This window comes from Fukomys damarensis, unplaced genomic scaffold (assembly GCF_012274545.1).
Source record: "Fukomys damarensis isolate Sample0158 unplaced genomic scaffold, DMR_v1.0_HiC HiC_scaffold_24, whole genome shotgun sequence".
Taxonomy (NCBI): Eukaryota; Metazoa; Chordata; class Mammalia; order Rodentia; family Bathyergidae; genus Fukomys; species Fukomys damarensis.
This window is the reverse complement of record NW_022900936.1, coordinates 36,908,174-36,924,813: the sequence shown is the minus strand read 5'-3', so window position 1 is coordinate 36,924,813 and position 16,640 is coordinate 36,908,174. Positions and strand designations below refer to the sequence as shown.

Here is a 16,640-nt window from a genome sequence, read left to right as displayed (position 1 = left end):
ATCAGACTCTTGTGTTGGCGTCCTTCCTTTCTCTCTGCCCCATCTCCACCCCACTGCTCTTTCAGGTTCGAGGCACTGCTGGACAGTGCTCTGCATCGCCGGCTCGCGACAAACTCCAATTTGTATGGAAGTGACCCAGCCTACATTAAAATGTCCACATTTGAAAGCAAGGAAGAAGTGAATAAGGTGAGGGGTGAAGTGAGGAGAGTCTCAATAGAATTGAGAAGTGAAAGAATTACAAACAGCAAAATAAGTGGAGTGGGTCCTTGGCAAAACCATCTGGGTTTACTAAGTGATGCTAGTAAGGACCAGGACTCTTTATCTTCTGATGTTGACTGGAATAAGTAGTAAATTCTTTTGATAGTCTTGGTTTTGATTAGGCAGGCACCTTATAGGGAGTTAGGTCACCTTAAAGATGTTTAGAAACATGGCAGTAATGTCTCTTTAGCCTCTGTAAATATGGGATGGACAACCACCAGTCAATATAGTCTTACCATTGTTCTTAAAAAAAGAAGAAAGACGGATGTGGCCTTGGAACTGTTTCAGAGTCTTTACAGGTCAAGATTGACAATTAATTGACAAAGAATTTAGAGGAACTGATTACTATTGTTGGGCAATATAATTGTAAGTATAATCTATATTACCCTTGTCTATGGGAGTAGAAAATATACATCTGGCAAAGAGGCGATCTTTGTTAAAGGCATTTGAAATTCTAAAAATGCTAGAGAAGATAGGCTATAATGAAACATTGACTGTGGGTATTAAATTAAATCTTAAACACTAAATTCAATGTCGTTTTGCTTAGTTGTCACAATCTAATTAAGAAAGAAATGTACTTGCTCATTAAAATCAGAAAATATTGAAACAAAAACAAGAAACTCAGTCCCTAATTCAGCTATAGGCAAAACCTGCCAGTAGACAGATTTTTCATGAAAGGTACCCATTAGTCTTTAGGGGTTGAATTTCACTGCCTGCCTTTATAATCTGCATGTGCTCCTAGCTACACAATCATACACTGGTTCACCTGGAGGCCCAAATTAAACATTCCCATCATAACGTCCTAATGTCACAGCTGAAACATGTTCAAAATATCCACATGAGATTCTATTTAATATTATGTAAAGTTTAGAAATTATATTTATGATGAGGCATAACTATGTCTCTGGAATAACATCAAATATACATCATGTATTTAGAGCCCTATGATCCCATTTATTCCTATTAATAAGTATTAATTTTACTAATGTCCACTTCCATGAGATTTTCATATTTGGGAAGCAAATGATCACATAAATCACGGGAGGAGACTATTTTTATGAAAGGCTAGCCAATGGTAATCATGAAACAAGAGCTAGTCAGTAAAAATAATTATTACAAGATAAGAAAGGTGTGTTCAATGATATGCAAACAGCTTTTAGTTAATTTTGATATATAAGCAGCCTTTAGTTAATCTTCATGTAGGAATCATCTTATTACTGCATCAGAAATGAAATTTTTTGTGCATTATGATCATTTACTGATTCTATTTTTACCACCAATGAAAACAACTCTTTGTTAATTTTCTCATCTAAACTAAGACTAATCTCTCCTATATTATTTACCAAAAATTATTTGGTCAATTCAAAATTAATTATATATCTTAAGTAAATTGGAAGAGAAAATATGCAGCACTATTCTACAATTTATCTGTCTCTTTTGTTGCATTTATTTTGATTATAATTAATGTGTTTCTTTTAACTGTACTTGCAATATTTATTCTGTATCTTCTTAAAGAAACATGATTTCTTTCTAACCAAAGGATTGACTTTGATTTCTAAAAGCTTGCTATGAAATTATTCATTTGATTTTCAAATCTAATCTTTTAGATTTTCACACTAAATATTAATTGAAGAAGGTATTAATGTTCTTTCTTGAGGGTGTGTTCTCAGTAAATGGGGTAAAATAGTACTGAAATGACCAATTAAAATAAAAAATCGACCACTTAACACCAATTACATTTTTAATACCTATGTGTTTCCTATATACTTATACTAAGAGCTGTGCTCACTTTGGCAGCACATACCTTAAAATTATTCCAAGATCCAACTCCTCCAAAAAAGGTGGATAACGGTAAAGAATGGTAACACTATTAATAATTATTAGTGTTAATAAAATTAGTAACAAGTGGTAATAAAAATTATTTATTTTGGAGAGAAGTACAAATGAAACAGTCTAACAAAAGCATATTGATTCTGTTTGCTTACTTGTTTGCTTTGGAGTCATGTAAATCAGAAAATCCTAGCTGCCCACCACATCCTCTATTATTTTATTTGATTAAGTCAGATTTGAATGGTTTTAAAGAACTGATACTGAGAATGTTAGTGTCACTCGGCTGTTTCTGGTGAAAATGTGAACTAGTGTTACCACTATGGAAATCGGTATAGCAATTTCTAAAAAAACTAAAACTATAAAATCTATCCAACACAGCTATTCTCTTCTAGGTATGTTTCCAAGAGAGTTTAAAAATCATCTTACCAATGCTACATAGTATTTCTCATATAAAAATTGAGCTTGATTATCCCTTGTGGGAAATACTTGGGACCAGAAGTATTTCAGATCTTTTTTGATGTCGGAGGAATTGCATTTAAATAATGAGATGTCTTAGGTATGGAACCTAAAACTAATTATGAAATACATTTATTTTCATTTATGCTTTAAATACGTAGCCTGAAGATAAATTTATACAGTAGCTTTGGTGCGCTTGTGTTTTGAATATGACACATCATTGAGACCAGGTGTGGGATTTTCCACTTGGGTTTCTTATCAGTGCTCAAAAATATTAGATTTTAGAACATTTTGGATTTTGAATTTTCAGATTAAGAAGCCTTGATTTGTGCTATCATTTATTTAAAGATTCCCTTATGATCTGATTATAGGTTTTTCCACTTCTCACTATTAAAATTGTTATTTTATGAAACTTCTCATACAGAAATACTTGTTGGAATCTCTAAACATTTATGATAAATTTCTAAAGGTAAAAAAGACTACATTAACATTTTGAGGTTCTTCATACATAGTTGATGATGATCCCAAATTGACCTATAGAAATGCTAAGCAGATTTATATTTCTACATACACTTATGAAAATTTCATTGGCCTCTCATACTATTTTAATATAAGATATTGTATCTATTCATATCATATTGTATCTATTCTTATTGTATCATCGTTTGCATTTCTTTGAGAATAAGTGAAGCCGAAAACTTTTCACATTGTTTTATGACTATTTACATGCCTTTTCACTGTTACATCTCTATGGCCTAAAACAGACCTGAAATTTTGTAGGAAATTAATACACTTTAGTCTGTTACAAGATATATTTCACAACTTCATTTTTTTTTCAATTATGTAATATTTCTTTTTTTTTTTTCTTTTTGGTCCTGGGGATCAAACTCAGGTCCTTGCATTTGCGAAGCAGGCAGCAGAACCACTGAGCTAAAACCCTGGCCCTCAATTACATCATATTTCAGATATATAGAAAAGCCTAGGTTTACACAAACTCACCTCCAGAGTTAAGAGCTGCTTGCATTTTGCCTGAGCTTTAGATCTTTTAATCTTCTCTGCTTTTTTAATAAACAAAATAATAGGATTAGATTTCTAGCAACATTCCTTATCTATTTATTTTCTCTTTAAACCTCACAGATGAGCACTATGCAAAACTTGCTAGATTTCTTTTTCCTTTTTTGGTACCGGGGGTCGTACACCTGCGCTTGTAAGGCAGGTGGTGGAACCACTGAGCTAAATCCCCGGCCCAGTTAGATTTCTTTTCCTTTATTTTTGTCTATGTATGTAAAGATGGTAGAAGAGATGGAAGGTGGCAAGGAGAATAGGGGAAGGGGACATAAAAAGAATGAAGATGTGTTAGGCACATGTACCAACTCCTCAAGATAAATGTGCTCATATCCTGCAAATATGTACCAATACAAAATTTTTAAACGTAACATAAACCGTGCTTTTGAATGTAACTATGTTTATGTAGTCATCCTTCAGTATCTGGGAAGGACTGCTCCCACAACTCTTCTCAAATAACCTGCAGTTGCTCTCTAATGCCTTATATAAAATGGAATAGTGTTTGTTAGGTTTGCTAGGCAAGGTAAATGCTTTACCACTAATCTATACCCACAAATTAAGTTATTTTGCATATAACCTATGCATATCCTCCCATACACTCTAAATCAACCTTAGGTTACTTGTAGTATCTAATACCATTTGCAAGTAAATATTTGTTATTTTTTCAAATATTTTCCATTTACAGTTATTTGAGTCCACAGATGAAGAACTCTCAGACTCAGAAAGATGTCTGTAATTCATTTTAAGCACATCATTTTTTAAAATTTTTATTGAGTTTATTGGTACAATCTAGGTATACAATACAATTACATTCATTTTTGGGATCCTGTACATTTGCATGATAGGTCTTGGTTCTCATTTTTCCCCCTTATCCCTGCCCTCCCTTCACCCCTCCTCCCCTCCCCATTTACAAACACTTTATTTCCAATTTTTTAATTTCTCATATTTTTCCCTCTCCCTTATTACCTTTCCCCCACCCTTCCCACTTTCCCTGCACCTTTAGCCCTTTACTTCCTATTTCACATTATTAATTATCTCATTAGGATCTTATGTATTATTTAACTCGGCTAGAGTTTCATTTTCTAATCATTCACTGTTAAATCATTTCAATTTTTAACTACTATAAACAAAGCTAGAATCAATATTGTTAATATGCCTCTGTGCAAAGGTATGGCAAAGATCTAAGATACTGCAACTAAAATAATTCTGCATCATGTTATATTTAACTTTACTTGGGATTATCTAATTATGGTTCAAAGTGGATTTCACACATTACACAAAACAAACACTTCAAGTTATACCTCTTAGAAATTTTGTCCACCAATTAGCATTTTCAGACTTAGAAAAACACTATGAGTATGAAATGATATGATGTAAATTTTTTTTCAGTACCGGGGATGGAACTCGAGTCCTTGTACTTGCAAGGCAGGCGGTGGAACCACTGAGCTAAATCCCCAGCCCTGATATTATCTAACTTTCATTTCACTGCTTGATAATGAAAAAGAACATCTTAGGTATTTATTGCACAGTTTGATATTCTCTTTATGTGCTCTGATGTGCAAATGACTTCTTATGCATTTCTGATTTTAGTGACATCCATTGGTTTTTCTTTTTTTCTTTCCTTTAAACTTTGGCTTCAATTTGATTTTTTTATTTTGTTTTGTTTTTTGAGACAGGGTCTCACTATGTAGTTGAGACTGACCTGGTGCTCACTATGTAGCCCAGGCTGGTTGAACTCACAGTGATCCTCCTGCCTCAGCCTCCGGAGTGTTGGGATTGCAGGCATGCTGCACCATGCCTGGCTTGATCTTCTTTTATTACCTTCTTTAAGTTTAAATTTTTCTCTTTTATACAAGTATTAAATCAATAAATACCTCTATAAGCACTGTGTCAGCTTGCTCCTACAGAATTTCATGTGTTTTGACTACATTATTTTTCAGTTTGAAATATTTTCTATTTTCTGCTCTGATTGCTTGAGAAACAAAATTATATGCATTTCTTTTTTGTGATTCCCATTTTATTTCTATTTTGATCAGAGAGCAGACGGTTTATTATTTTAATAACTTACCTTTATCATGGTTTATTTTCTGGTCCAGCATAACTTTCTGTTCTAAAACAAAACAAAACAAAACTCTTTCTAAATTCTTAGGAAGACAGTGCATTGTTATTCAAAGTGTTATTATTTTATGTTTCAATTAATTCAAGCTGGCTTTTGATATAATTTCTTTTGCTCTCGCTGATTTTTGTTTTACAGATGCAATTGCTCTGTCAGTTACTGGGATGGAGAATTGAATTATCCAAATGTTATTGTGATTTTTTTTCTTCTATTTTTCCTTTAGTAGGTACCAATGTTTCTACATAGAATTTTAAACTCTAGCTATATATTATTGGTATGATTCCCTGATGAACTAACCTATATTGTTCTTCAAATATTTGCATGTAACTTTGGTTTTCTGTTTGGAAATTTTTTTTTAAGTGAGCTAAAAATAAAATAGTTTTAGGCACACACAAAAAGCAATCAAGGCAGTCATTTAATTTAGTTATTATATTTTAAAACCTTCGTGAGACTAATTTACAGTAATATGTCAACCTGGAGACAGTACAGGGTGAAGGCTGCTCTAAATTGTAAAACAAAACAAAGCCAAACAAAAACTAATTTTTCGTCTTCAGAGATCCCTGGCTTTGGGGCTCTTTCCTCTTCAGGAGACTCAAATTCATTCTCATTTTATTTAAACAGTCCCAGAAAAACATTTAAGCAACCAACAGAGACACTGGTGTGAACAAAGAGTGGTGGGAGGAGAGGAATGAAGGAGGAAGCTCAGAGACTCATGTCTACTTGCACTGACCTTCGCTTTCACCCATCTGAACTCAACATTGTTAAAGCTTCTCTCCTTGGAGGGAAGCAATTCTGAAACAGACCAGACAGCCAACAGCTTTTTAGCGATGATGGCCTCATAGCTGCGGGGGTGGGGCTGGCCAGGGAATGTCATCAGAAGGGTGTTGAACTCATTTTCTCTCAGTTCCCCTTTTGGACGGAACAGCTATATAGTGCCCTTAGGTCTTGCTTTCCGCCAGTATTTTTACTTTTTCACTGATTGTTTCTTTCCTTCTTAGTGTTTCATGATTGTTTCCTTTCTTTTCTTTTTTTCTTTTTTGTTTAGAGAATTTTTATCTATTCTTTCAGGGTAGACCTGCCAACAGTAAATTCTTAGTTTTCCTTCTGAGAACGCTTGATTTCTCCTTTGTTATTGCAGCATATTTTCACTAGATATGGTCTACAGTTTTTTACTTCCAGCAGTTAAAGATTCTCAGGCCACTTGTTCCTGGCCTCTATAGTTCTGATAAAAATCTGCTGCCATATGAATAATTTTTCCACTATACCTGAGATGTGCTTCCTCTAGCTGCTTTCAAAACAGTAAACTTGTAGACGGTAATCACCCTCTCTACCATTTTTTTCCTTCTCTTTAGTTTGCAGAACTCTGATGTTTGTATTGGCATGGACTTCTTTGGGTTTACCCTACTGCAGCTTGCTTACCTTCTTGTATTCAAAGGTTTATGCTTTTTAGTGGATTTTGAAAATTTTCAGACATTATTTTCTAAAGTACTTTCTAAGCTCCCTCTTTCACCTCTGTCTGGCCCGCAACTCAATGAAACTAATGTTAGATTCTTTGTTTTAGTTCTACAAGCTGCTGAGGTTGGATTCAGTTTTTTATTTGGTTTTGGATTGTTTTTCCCGGTAAGTTTTCTCTCTTTTGGGTAATTTGTACTTTTGTACTTTGAAGTTCACAATTCTTTGTTTGTTGTCTCACTTCTGTTGCTGAATATTTCCATTGAGATTTACGATATTTCCAGTGAAATTTCAGTTCTTCAGAAATTTCAATTATTAAAATATTCAGTTAATTTTCCTTTGTGTCTTATATTTGTTTCTAGTGTGCTTATAATTATCCCTTGAACTACACACCTTTATTGTGGATGCTTTCAAGTGATGAATAGATAAACCCAATATCTCCTTTATCTCTGTGTAGATACTTCAGGACTGTTTTTCCTCATTTTTTTGGCTATGTATTTGACAAGTGATTCTGTTTATCATAAAATAAATATTTGGGGGATTATATTATGAGATACTAAATTTTATTCAAACTTTGTGCTTTAACTGACTTCTTTACTGATACTGTGCTGATGGAAAATAGGGGCCATTGTCTTATGGATGGCAGTTGTGGATGTTAAGTCTAGGTTACCTATTTCTCCATTTCTAAAACCCTGGTCAGGCACTTCATTGTTGGTGCATGACAGTGAGTTCAGGCTCTCACTGGGCATCTGTGCCACACTATGGCACAGAGTAGGAATGACGACTTACGTGTGCGTCCCATGTGGCTCCTACTGACATCAGAGTGGAGGGAGTGGCTTATTCTTGAGGTGGAAATGTGAAAATCCTACCTTCTACTAGGCCTGCTCTACCACAATCCATAGGGTAGGAGAGTGTTTGCTGGATACAAGTTATCTGTCTTGCTACCTGGTCTTGTTAGAACAGAATTTCTGTGAAGTTTGTTTTATCTGCACTTGTTTTTATTCTTGAGTTGCCACCTTTTCCAGCTTTAAAGGGGAAAAACAACAACAACCACAACAAAAACAACAACAGAACACTCACAGGAAATAATCTGGAAACTGTTGTTACTGAACAAGAGAACTCATTGCCCTATTTTCCTTAGGTCCTAAGGTCCTAGACAGTCTGATATTTTCCTCTTTTCACTGTTTTATGCTTGTTGCCACATTCTGTGTTTTTAGTTGTACCTAAAGAGGAATAGAGAGAACTGTGTCTAACCTATCTTGCTCTTGAACCAGAAATTCAAAAAGGTGTTAGTACATATTTCATAATAATAATACAATCTATTACTTCTTGACTAAAAGATACTTTTCCTTGTATTGATAGAGTCCCAGTAAGTAACAACCTGAGAACTTTGAAAATGTCATTTGGTTGTAATTCCTCAGAAGCTTTAATTCATTTCATTTCTTTTGTGATTTCCTTTCTTATTTGTACATTTTCTTTGCTTTTAAAATCATCGTTTGTATTTTTTCCTATACAACTTCAATGCACAGTTTTCTGAGTTTATATTGAAAATATTAATCTGCTTCAGTCTATTTTGGGGGGGTCTGAACATTTATATCTATTAGAAATTTCGCAGCCATTATCTCTTAGAATATTGCTCTTCTCAAATCTAGAATTTCTGTTAACAATGTAGTAGACTTTCTAATTCTATACTGTACCACTCTTAAATTTCTAGTTTATTTCACCTTTCATTTTTTTCTTGAAACTTCATGTAAATAGTTCTCACAGATGTAACTGATATTTAATATTATCTTAATTTGCATCTGTTTAAGCAATTTTACAGATTTTATTTCAGTTATTTTTGTTGATGGAATTACAACTTGTTTTTCTTTCTTTATTTTTTTCTTTCTTTTCTTTCTTTTCTTTCTTTCTTTTCTTTCTTTCTTTCTACCAGGGATTGAACTCAGGACCTTGCACTTGCAAAGCAGGTGGCAGAAGCACTGAGCTAAATCCCCAGCCCTCAACATGTTTTAATGTATCTATTCTCCACTCTATTGCCTTGCTCTTTTCATATAGCTTCAAATTCACTTTTTAGTCTCCTTATTTATTACATATATTTAATAATCTTTATATAGCTAAATTTCTTGGGATGTTCAGTCTTTGGTTTGTTGATTTTATATACTTTATCATGGCGGATTTCTTCCTCATGTTATGTGTAGTTTTAATTTTCACTGTTGATTGTGACTGAAGAGTGTGTGAATCCTGAGTGTTGAGCATTGTTAGTGGGTTATCCCAATTGTCACAAGGTCGTGACCATAACTCGTAGAAATAGTTTTCATAATTATTTCTTAGAATACTAGCAAAACAAATTTTGAAATATTTCTCAATAAGAACCTTTGCTTTTGCTTTTGTTTTTCATCAATGGAAATAAGAATTTTTGCTTTTTTCACATTGGGCATATATTTTTTTCTTATCCCTTTTTCCAGTGAAAGTGCAGACATCAGAAAATTTAAAAGGAATAAAGTTGTATAGTATCTAATATCTAATTTTCTACTTCACATGGACTCATGCCTTTGTCTATTTACATTAAATATGTGACTACTAAAACTCTAGGCCCTGACTATTAAATGTAGTGAAACTAAACACTTACTACCATAGCAAAACCAAGATCTTGCAAAAATTCAGCAGGGACTTAATCCTCTGTTTTGAGTATCTGAATATTTCTTTTCTTTTTTTTCTTTTTTTAACAATTTCTTGTTCTTTCTTTTTTTGTTTCTGTGACTCAAGTTATACAATAAGGAAATATTCAGGTAGTATTTCTACCTATAGCAGAATGCTTTCTAAGGTATATGACTGCCATTTTCTTGAGCTGAGAGTATTTAAGCATATTTATGGGAATTTTTACATGAAGAACTTTTATTGATGTGCCTATAACCAAATTTGTATGTCTTTTCCTAAAGGTAATTCCTACATTTTTCTCTAAAAGTCAACTTCCATTATGAGTTCAGATAATCACATAAAAAGATTCTACCACTATACTTTTATAAGGGACTCTTTAATCCATTTGTACTTACTTTATGAATAGTTAGAAGTAAAACTTGTTCAAATATAATTTTAAAAGTAACCCCAGTGTCATAGTACTGTTTATTAAATTCTTTCCTACTGATTTTAAAGACATCATGATTAAAAACTACATGCTTACAATGATACTTATATACATGATTTTGAAATTACAAACAGAATTTTGTAAACATGAAAATTATTTTATTTGAAAATAAACTCCATTATAATGTTTTTAGGTTAAAATATTGCTTGCTGTGTCTTATGTTTCAAAGTATTACAAGTGACCTTTAATGGGTTCTGGGCATTGATTTGAATATGTTGATGAAATCACTTGCTTTGCAAGATACTTGATCAAAAAATGAAAACTTAAGCTACTAACTGTGTTTGAACAGATGATGTTTTTCTGTTTAATGCATCAATATTCATTAAACAGAAGTATGGGCCCAAAGTTCAGGTATGAATAAAAATGAAATGGATTTTCTGAATGCTTACATGTTAATCTCCATTTGGTCATTGTTTCTCAACACTACCATGGTTTGCACTTTGTTCTTTGGTATAAAAGAAGCAATTAAAATATTACAAAGTCTCCATGAACTCTAAAGAACTTTTGTTCTCATTACTAGTCATTTTTAAAGGAGAATTCTGTAGTTGAATTTACAAATTTGCGTAATTAACTAATTGTAGGAATATGTTCTACTTCTATTTTCACCTATTTCCTTTTTCTCTCTAGATTAAGGATAGCAGATGTAAAATATATACTAGGAAGAATAAGAAGACAAAGCTAAATTCTTTGCAATATTTTACCTATGTTTTTGTATCTTTTTCCTTTATATGTGTCACAGGTGAAGCATGAACAGCATTCTCTACTGTATATGCCCTATGTGTCTGTTCCTACCCACCACATGACTAGTTCTCGATGAATCTTAAGATTGATGGTACACAACGTTATTTCAAATCTCTCTAGTTCCCTTCCTCTGGCCTCATCCTTCCTTCCTCTTCTCTTTCCCCTCTTAACCGCTCCAATCTATTTAAACCCCTGAAAATGAGTACAAAGTAAGATAACCAGGGTTCCTGCTTGTTATTTCATTGTGTGCTGTTAGTCAATTCATGTGCTTAATAAGGGAGAATGTATTTTACAAAATAATTGTCATGTGCTTTTCATAGTCTGTAAATATCATACTTAATCATCCATCGCTTGCAACTTCTGAATAATTAATTTGATCATTCACTAAAAAATAAATGTCATAATAAGTATGACACAGTGTATTTAAAAAACATCTTCATAGAATGGGGCAATGAGATGATTCTGCTCAGATTAAATTTTATATCTCATAATCTGTCTCCACAAAACTCACTTGTTAATGTTCATTTTTCTGTAGTGTACTAAACATATCAATTTCATTGGCTTTATTTATATTACGCATTTAATTTTATTGTCTACAAACATTTCCAGGTCAGTTAATTGTCTTCCTCAGACTGACTATTAATCACCATTTAAAATTCAGTATTTAGCTAATATAGTTTTTAAAATCTTGCCGAGGCACTTTGTTTATACACTACCTGTTCTCTGAGAACCGTGGGAAGAACAGCTCTAACCCCAGAGATAGTTCCTTATTGCAGTGTACTATGGAGAGATTTTCATTTGCAAACTCAATCTAGTACAAAGCAGGTGTTTCAGTGAAAGAAATTCTAATGTTATTTACTGTCATTAAACCTCTCAATTTTTTCTAAATTTAATGTCCAGGCTCCTATTGAGAATAATGTAATTATATTTTTTTAGTCAAAGATCTAAGATCCTGATAGCAGGTAATCTCTCATTTATAATATATATAATAATATATATAATATATATGACCTATGTCGATACACAAACATATACATAACTTTATTACTATTTCTTGGGACATGAGAAAAAATTTTTATAAGTTGTTTTGACCTGTTCTCTCCACTTTTCCTGTCATAGGTGGACACATTTTACTTACCAGAATAACACTTAAAGGATTAAATTTATCTCTACTAACTTGTCTAGTTATTGCACTGAATTTATTCTTGAATGTGGAGAGATTAACATATTCACATAAGGTCTAAATAAAAATATGTGGATAGTTCTGTGATAGTAATAACATCAGAAATATTAAAAGAAGTATTTTATTTTTTAACCATAAAATGAAAATGGTATATGATATATTTATGTTTTAAAAGTCAAACAATGTTGTGAAATGTTGTAACAATATTGTGAAAATATAGGATACAGATTAATGTATCAATTAGAGACCACTAAAATTATATTTAAATAACATGATGAAATAACATATTTCATAGAATTTCACAGAAATGTGTCACAAAATAGGTATCCAGAAAACACTAAGTAAATTTGATTTTGCACTCAGAAAAAAATGTTGTATTGTGGGAAAAATAATTTTCTTTTCTAATAATTGATTACTGAAGAGTACTACATACCTACATGCCAAAGCAGCCTCAGCTATATTTTTTAAGTTCCTCTGGAATTGACCAAACCATTTAGTTTTGCTGCCATTAATTTTGTCAGTATTATCTCTTTGTTTTTATTTTTTTCTATTTGAATCATGATTGGGCAGAAATTAGCTATATCTCTATTCCTGACTCAAAGATAGATTGATGAAAAATTTGTTATAGTGTCTTTTCCTCAATAGTAAAAAAATGGAAGCTTAAAAACAAATTTCCCATAACATTCCTGCATGGTAGTAGAAGAGAAGGGCATTATATAAATTATATTTTAAAATCTGGTAATAAAAATAAAATGAACAACAACAACAACAACAAACAACACACTGATACCAAAAAACTCTAGACTATTTTAAGGTAAGTTGTCCTAATTCAGAAGGTGGCATGAATCTGCCTTTTAAAGACCTTCTAATTCTTAATCATGAGTTAGATTTATTATAATACTTGCTTGTCTTCAATTTTATGAATTTTTGCTGTATCAAACCTTGTGAATTATACAGAAATGTCTGAGTGTCTCTTCTTCACCAAGATAGGTAGATGAATTTTCTTAATTAACATATTCCAGGGCTCCTAAAATCAACAAAACAAATAAAACAAAAAACAAAATTCTCCCAAATGATCAAATGCATCCTTTGATCTCCATGAGAAGAAAGGAAATACCTTTTTCTTGTCATTTTGCACCTTCGCTTACCTTGTCTCCTTTCTACAACCCCTATGTTAGATTATCTTGTGTCATGGACTAAGCCATAGCCAGATGATTATAATTAAAAAATCTCATCGCAGTAATTAGGAAAGCATTCTACTTCTTTCATCTTTAGAGAAACCTAAAAGAAAAAAGCAGGCAGACTCACTCAGCACACTATCAATTAATTTGCTGTGTTCTGTGCACATTTCTCGTTACACCATATGATATCCTTGTGTCACCCAGTAAGACTACTAAGGAACTAATTGATTTTCCTTTTATTTACATCTGGAGTTTAAGGAATAAAAGTCTTCTCACTCAATCTCAATAGTAAACATATCTCTTGTGAAAGATTTATACACCCAAGAATGGACTTCTTGCATCATCCACTAATGCTATGTAATGAAACTCAAAGCAGAGTATTTCCAATTAAATTAACTCAGGCACAGCAGTGTACTGTTTGGACAAGGCTAGATGTATTTAAATGAGTGAGGCCAATGATAAATCTACCCACGAGCTATAGTGCAACAGGGATACAGCCCTTATGGGTGAGGATCATTACGAAGTCAATGTCTCACTTGACAATTATTTTCTGTAAGTTACAAGCTTACCCTTTAGACAGCATTATGAGAACATTCATCTTCAGCAAGGTTGTAAGCCTTTGACATTATCTCTGCCTTGGCAATAAGAGACCCTTAATTTCTGCATATGAAAAGATTTAAGCAAGGATTAATTGCATAATGTATACACTCATTGCTACTTTCATAATCAATAAACAGCCAAACAAGGCACACATGATTGATATGTGTTTTAAGTAATAGGTGCTTCAATGTGACAAAATCCCTTATCAAGCCATATGGCTGTATTATCTGTCCTAAAAAAACTGCTTTGAGTAAAATTCATCATCTTTTCAGAAGTTATAAGATAGGGGAATACTATGTTTTATTGCCATCTAGGCTAACTGAATAAATTAATTTAGATTCACATTCACTTCCTTATCCAAATGGGAGTTCTCCATCTTAATTCCTTCTTCCTCATCAGTCTCTCACATCTAAAATAGCCACACTTGTAATTAGATAAAAGTTATTTGAATTGCAAGTTGGTGGGGAAGGGAATCATTAACATCAATTGAACACATTATTGAACAGGATTATATTATTTAGCAGTGCTTGTCCATTGCATCCCAAGAAATAATATTCACACCATTCATGTAATGTAGCTGGGTACTAATACAGGATTATGCAGATATACAGGTGCCAAAAATATATAAAAGCATGATATGTTTTACAGAATCTGCTTTTTTTCTACATTTTCTCTTTACATCTATGCGTAAAATAAGTCTACATACAGAGATAGAGGCAAATTTAGAAAAATATAAATATTGACACAAAAATATTGATACAGTTTTTGTACATCCAATAGAAGGCTTTATTATGTGCTTGCTGAAGCTTTAAACAGTTTGGATTCCTGTACCAGTTCCTTCACTTAATGATATTTATTAAGGGTTTGATCTCTATCTACCTCAGTTTCTCATTCTATAAAGTGCTGCTGGTCTCACTAGATTGGTTAATAAGATTAAGTGACACAATATATATATATATAAATTACATGGACTAAGTAAGCTAAAGAATTATTGTAGTATGTTGCATTTTATAATTGCTAAAATTATTAAGCAGTTATTATAGAGTGGGCATTCCTTAAAATGTGCAGCACATTAGTTATCAGCCCCATATGGCAGATAAAATAACTTGAAACAAGGTGAAATTACTTGCCCATTACTACAAAGCTATAAAGGTATAACACATAAATTTAAGCCCTGATACTTTGATTCAAGAATCAGTGTAGATGCTGAGGATATTATATTACTCCAAAGTAATATAAAATGTAGAAAATTTAGAAAATATAAATATGAAAAATAGCTTTTAACAGTATAATCTAGTGATAAAGAGATTTAGATAACATTTCTTAAAAGAATGTTTGCTGGACTTGTTTATTGGGTTTTCAAAATGAGATCATTCTTTCAATATTAAATTTATCTTTTAAGAAAATAATCCTTTTAACCAAGAGGAGGAACAAGTTAACAAATCTGAAGGACCAACATTTGCCTTCTACATAGTTACTTAATTTGAAGCAGATTTTTCTTATTTATCCGATAGTTTTTCACGTAACCAACAAGTTCCATTATTGTCAAAGCAATTATAAATGAACCCTAGAAATCCAATGAATAATTAGCTTAAAATGTGAAGAATAATTTTTTTTCTCATTGAGTTTATTGGTACATTTTAGGTATACAGTACAGTTACATTCATCATTGGGATCTTGTACCTTTTCATGACAGGTCTTGGTTCTCTTTTTTTTCCCCTTATCCTTGCCCTCCCTTCACCTGCTCCTCCCTTCCCTATTTACAAAGACTTTGTTTCAATTTTTTCAGTTTCTCAAATTTTTTCTTTTCCCTTATTTCCTTTCCCCTACCCTTCCCACTTCCCCTACACCTTTAGCCCTTTTCTTCCTATTTCACATTGTCAATTATCTCATTAGGATCTTATGTACTATTATAGTTTTTCACACCAGAGAAACTATTCAGTATTTACACATGTGTGACTAAAACTTGGAAACAGCCCATTTGCCCATCAGTTGAAGACTGGATAAAAAGATGTCGTTTTTCTATATAATCGAATATTATTCAGCCATAAAGAATGAGAAATTAGATTCATTCATAGGAAAATGGATACATATTGAGGATATACTCCTAAGTGAAGAATAATTTTTAAGCTTCCCAAATATAAAAGTAAAGTAATAAATGAATCATTCGATAAGGGGCACTTCAAATTTTAAATTATCCATAAATGCACAGAGAAAAGACAAACATTTTAGCTCTTACATAAAATCTTTTTATGTTGAGGCACAGAATAACTTTAAAAGATAAGAAATTAGAGACAAAAATGAAAACAATGAAAATTAATACTTAGTGCATTTGTTTCTTTTTAAAATGATAAATACAAATAATATAAATATGAAAAGATGGAATATTAGCAATCAAAGTAAAACAATAAAATGCTACTGTTTTATCAGATTAATAAAACAAATATTTGAACTTTACTTCTGACACTGAAAATGTAAGAAAATTTTCACTTCTATACTACTATATATGGTATACCCATGTAAATGATATAATAGCATTCATTACATTTTAAGTGTCCTTTCAGACGGTGATTTAGCCCCCATCATCTACAAATGCCTATTCTCATCCAGGCC

General features: G+C 32.2%; 1 protein-coding gene across 2 annotated transcripts in view; it reads left to right on the top strand.

Moving 5' to 3' along the window:
* Pou1f1 (POU class 1 homeobox 1) overlaps window positions 1-16,640 on the top strand; it is a 254,677-nt gene that overhangs the window by 222,354 nt on the left and 15,683 nt on the right. Inside the window, exon 1 of one of the 2 annotated variants that reach the window (XM_010602882.2) lies at window positions 60-186. The exons of the other annotated variant lie outside the window; for it this stretch is intronic. The gene's annotated coding sequence lies outside the window, so the exon portion shown is untranslated. Of the gene's footprint in view, window positions 1-59; window positions 187-16,640 lie in introns of those variants that run through there. 2 annotated transcript variants of the gene reach the window in all.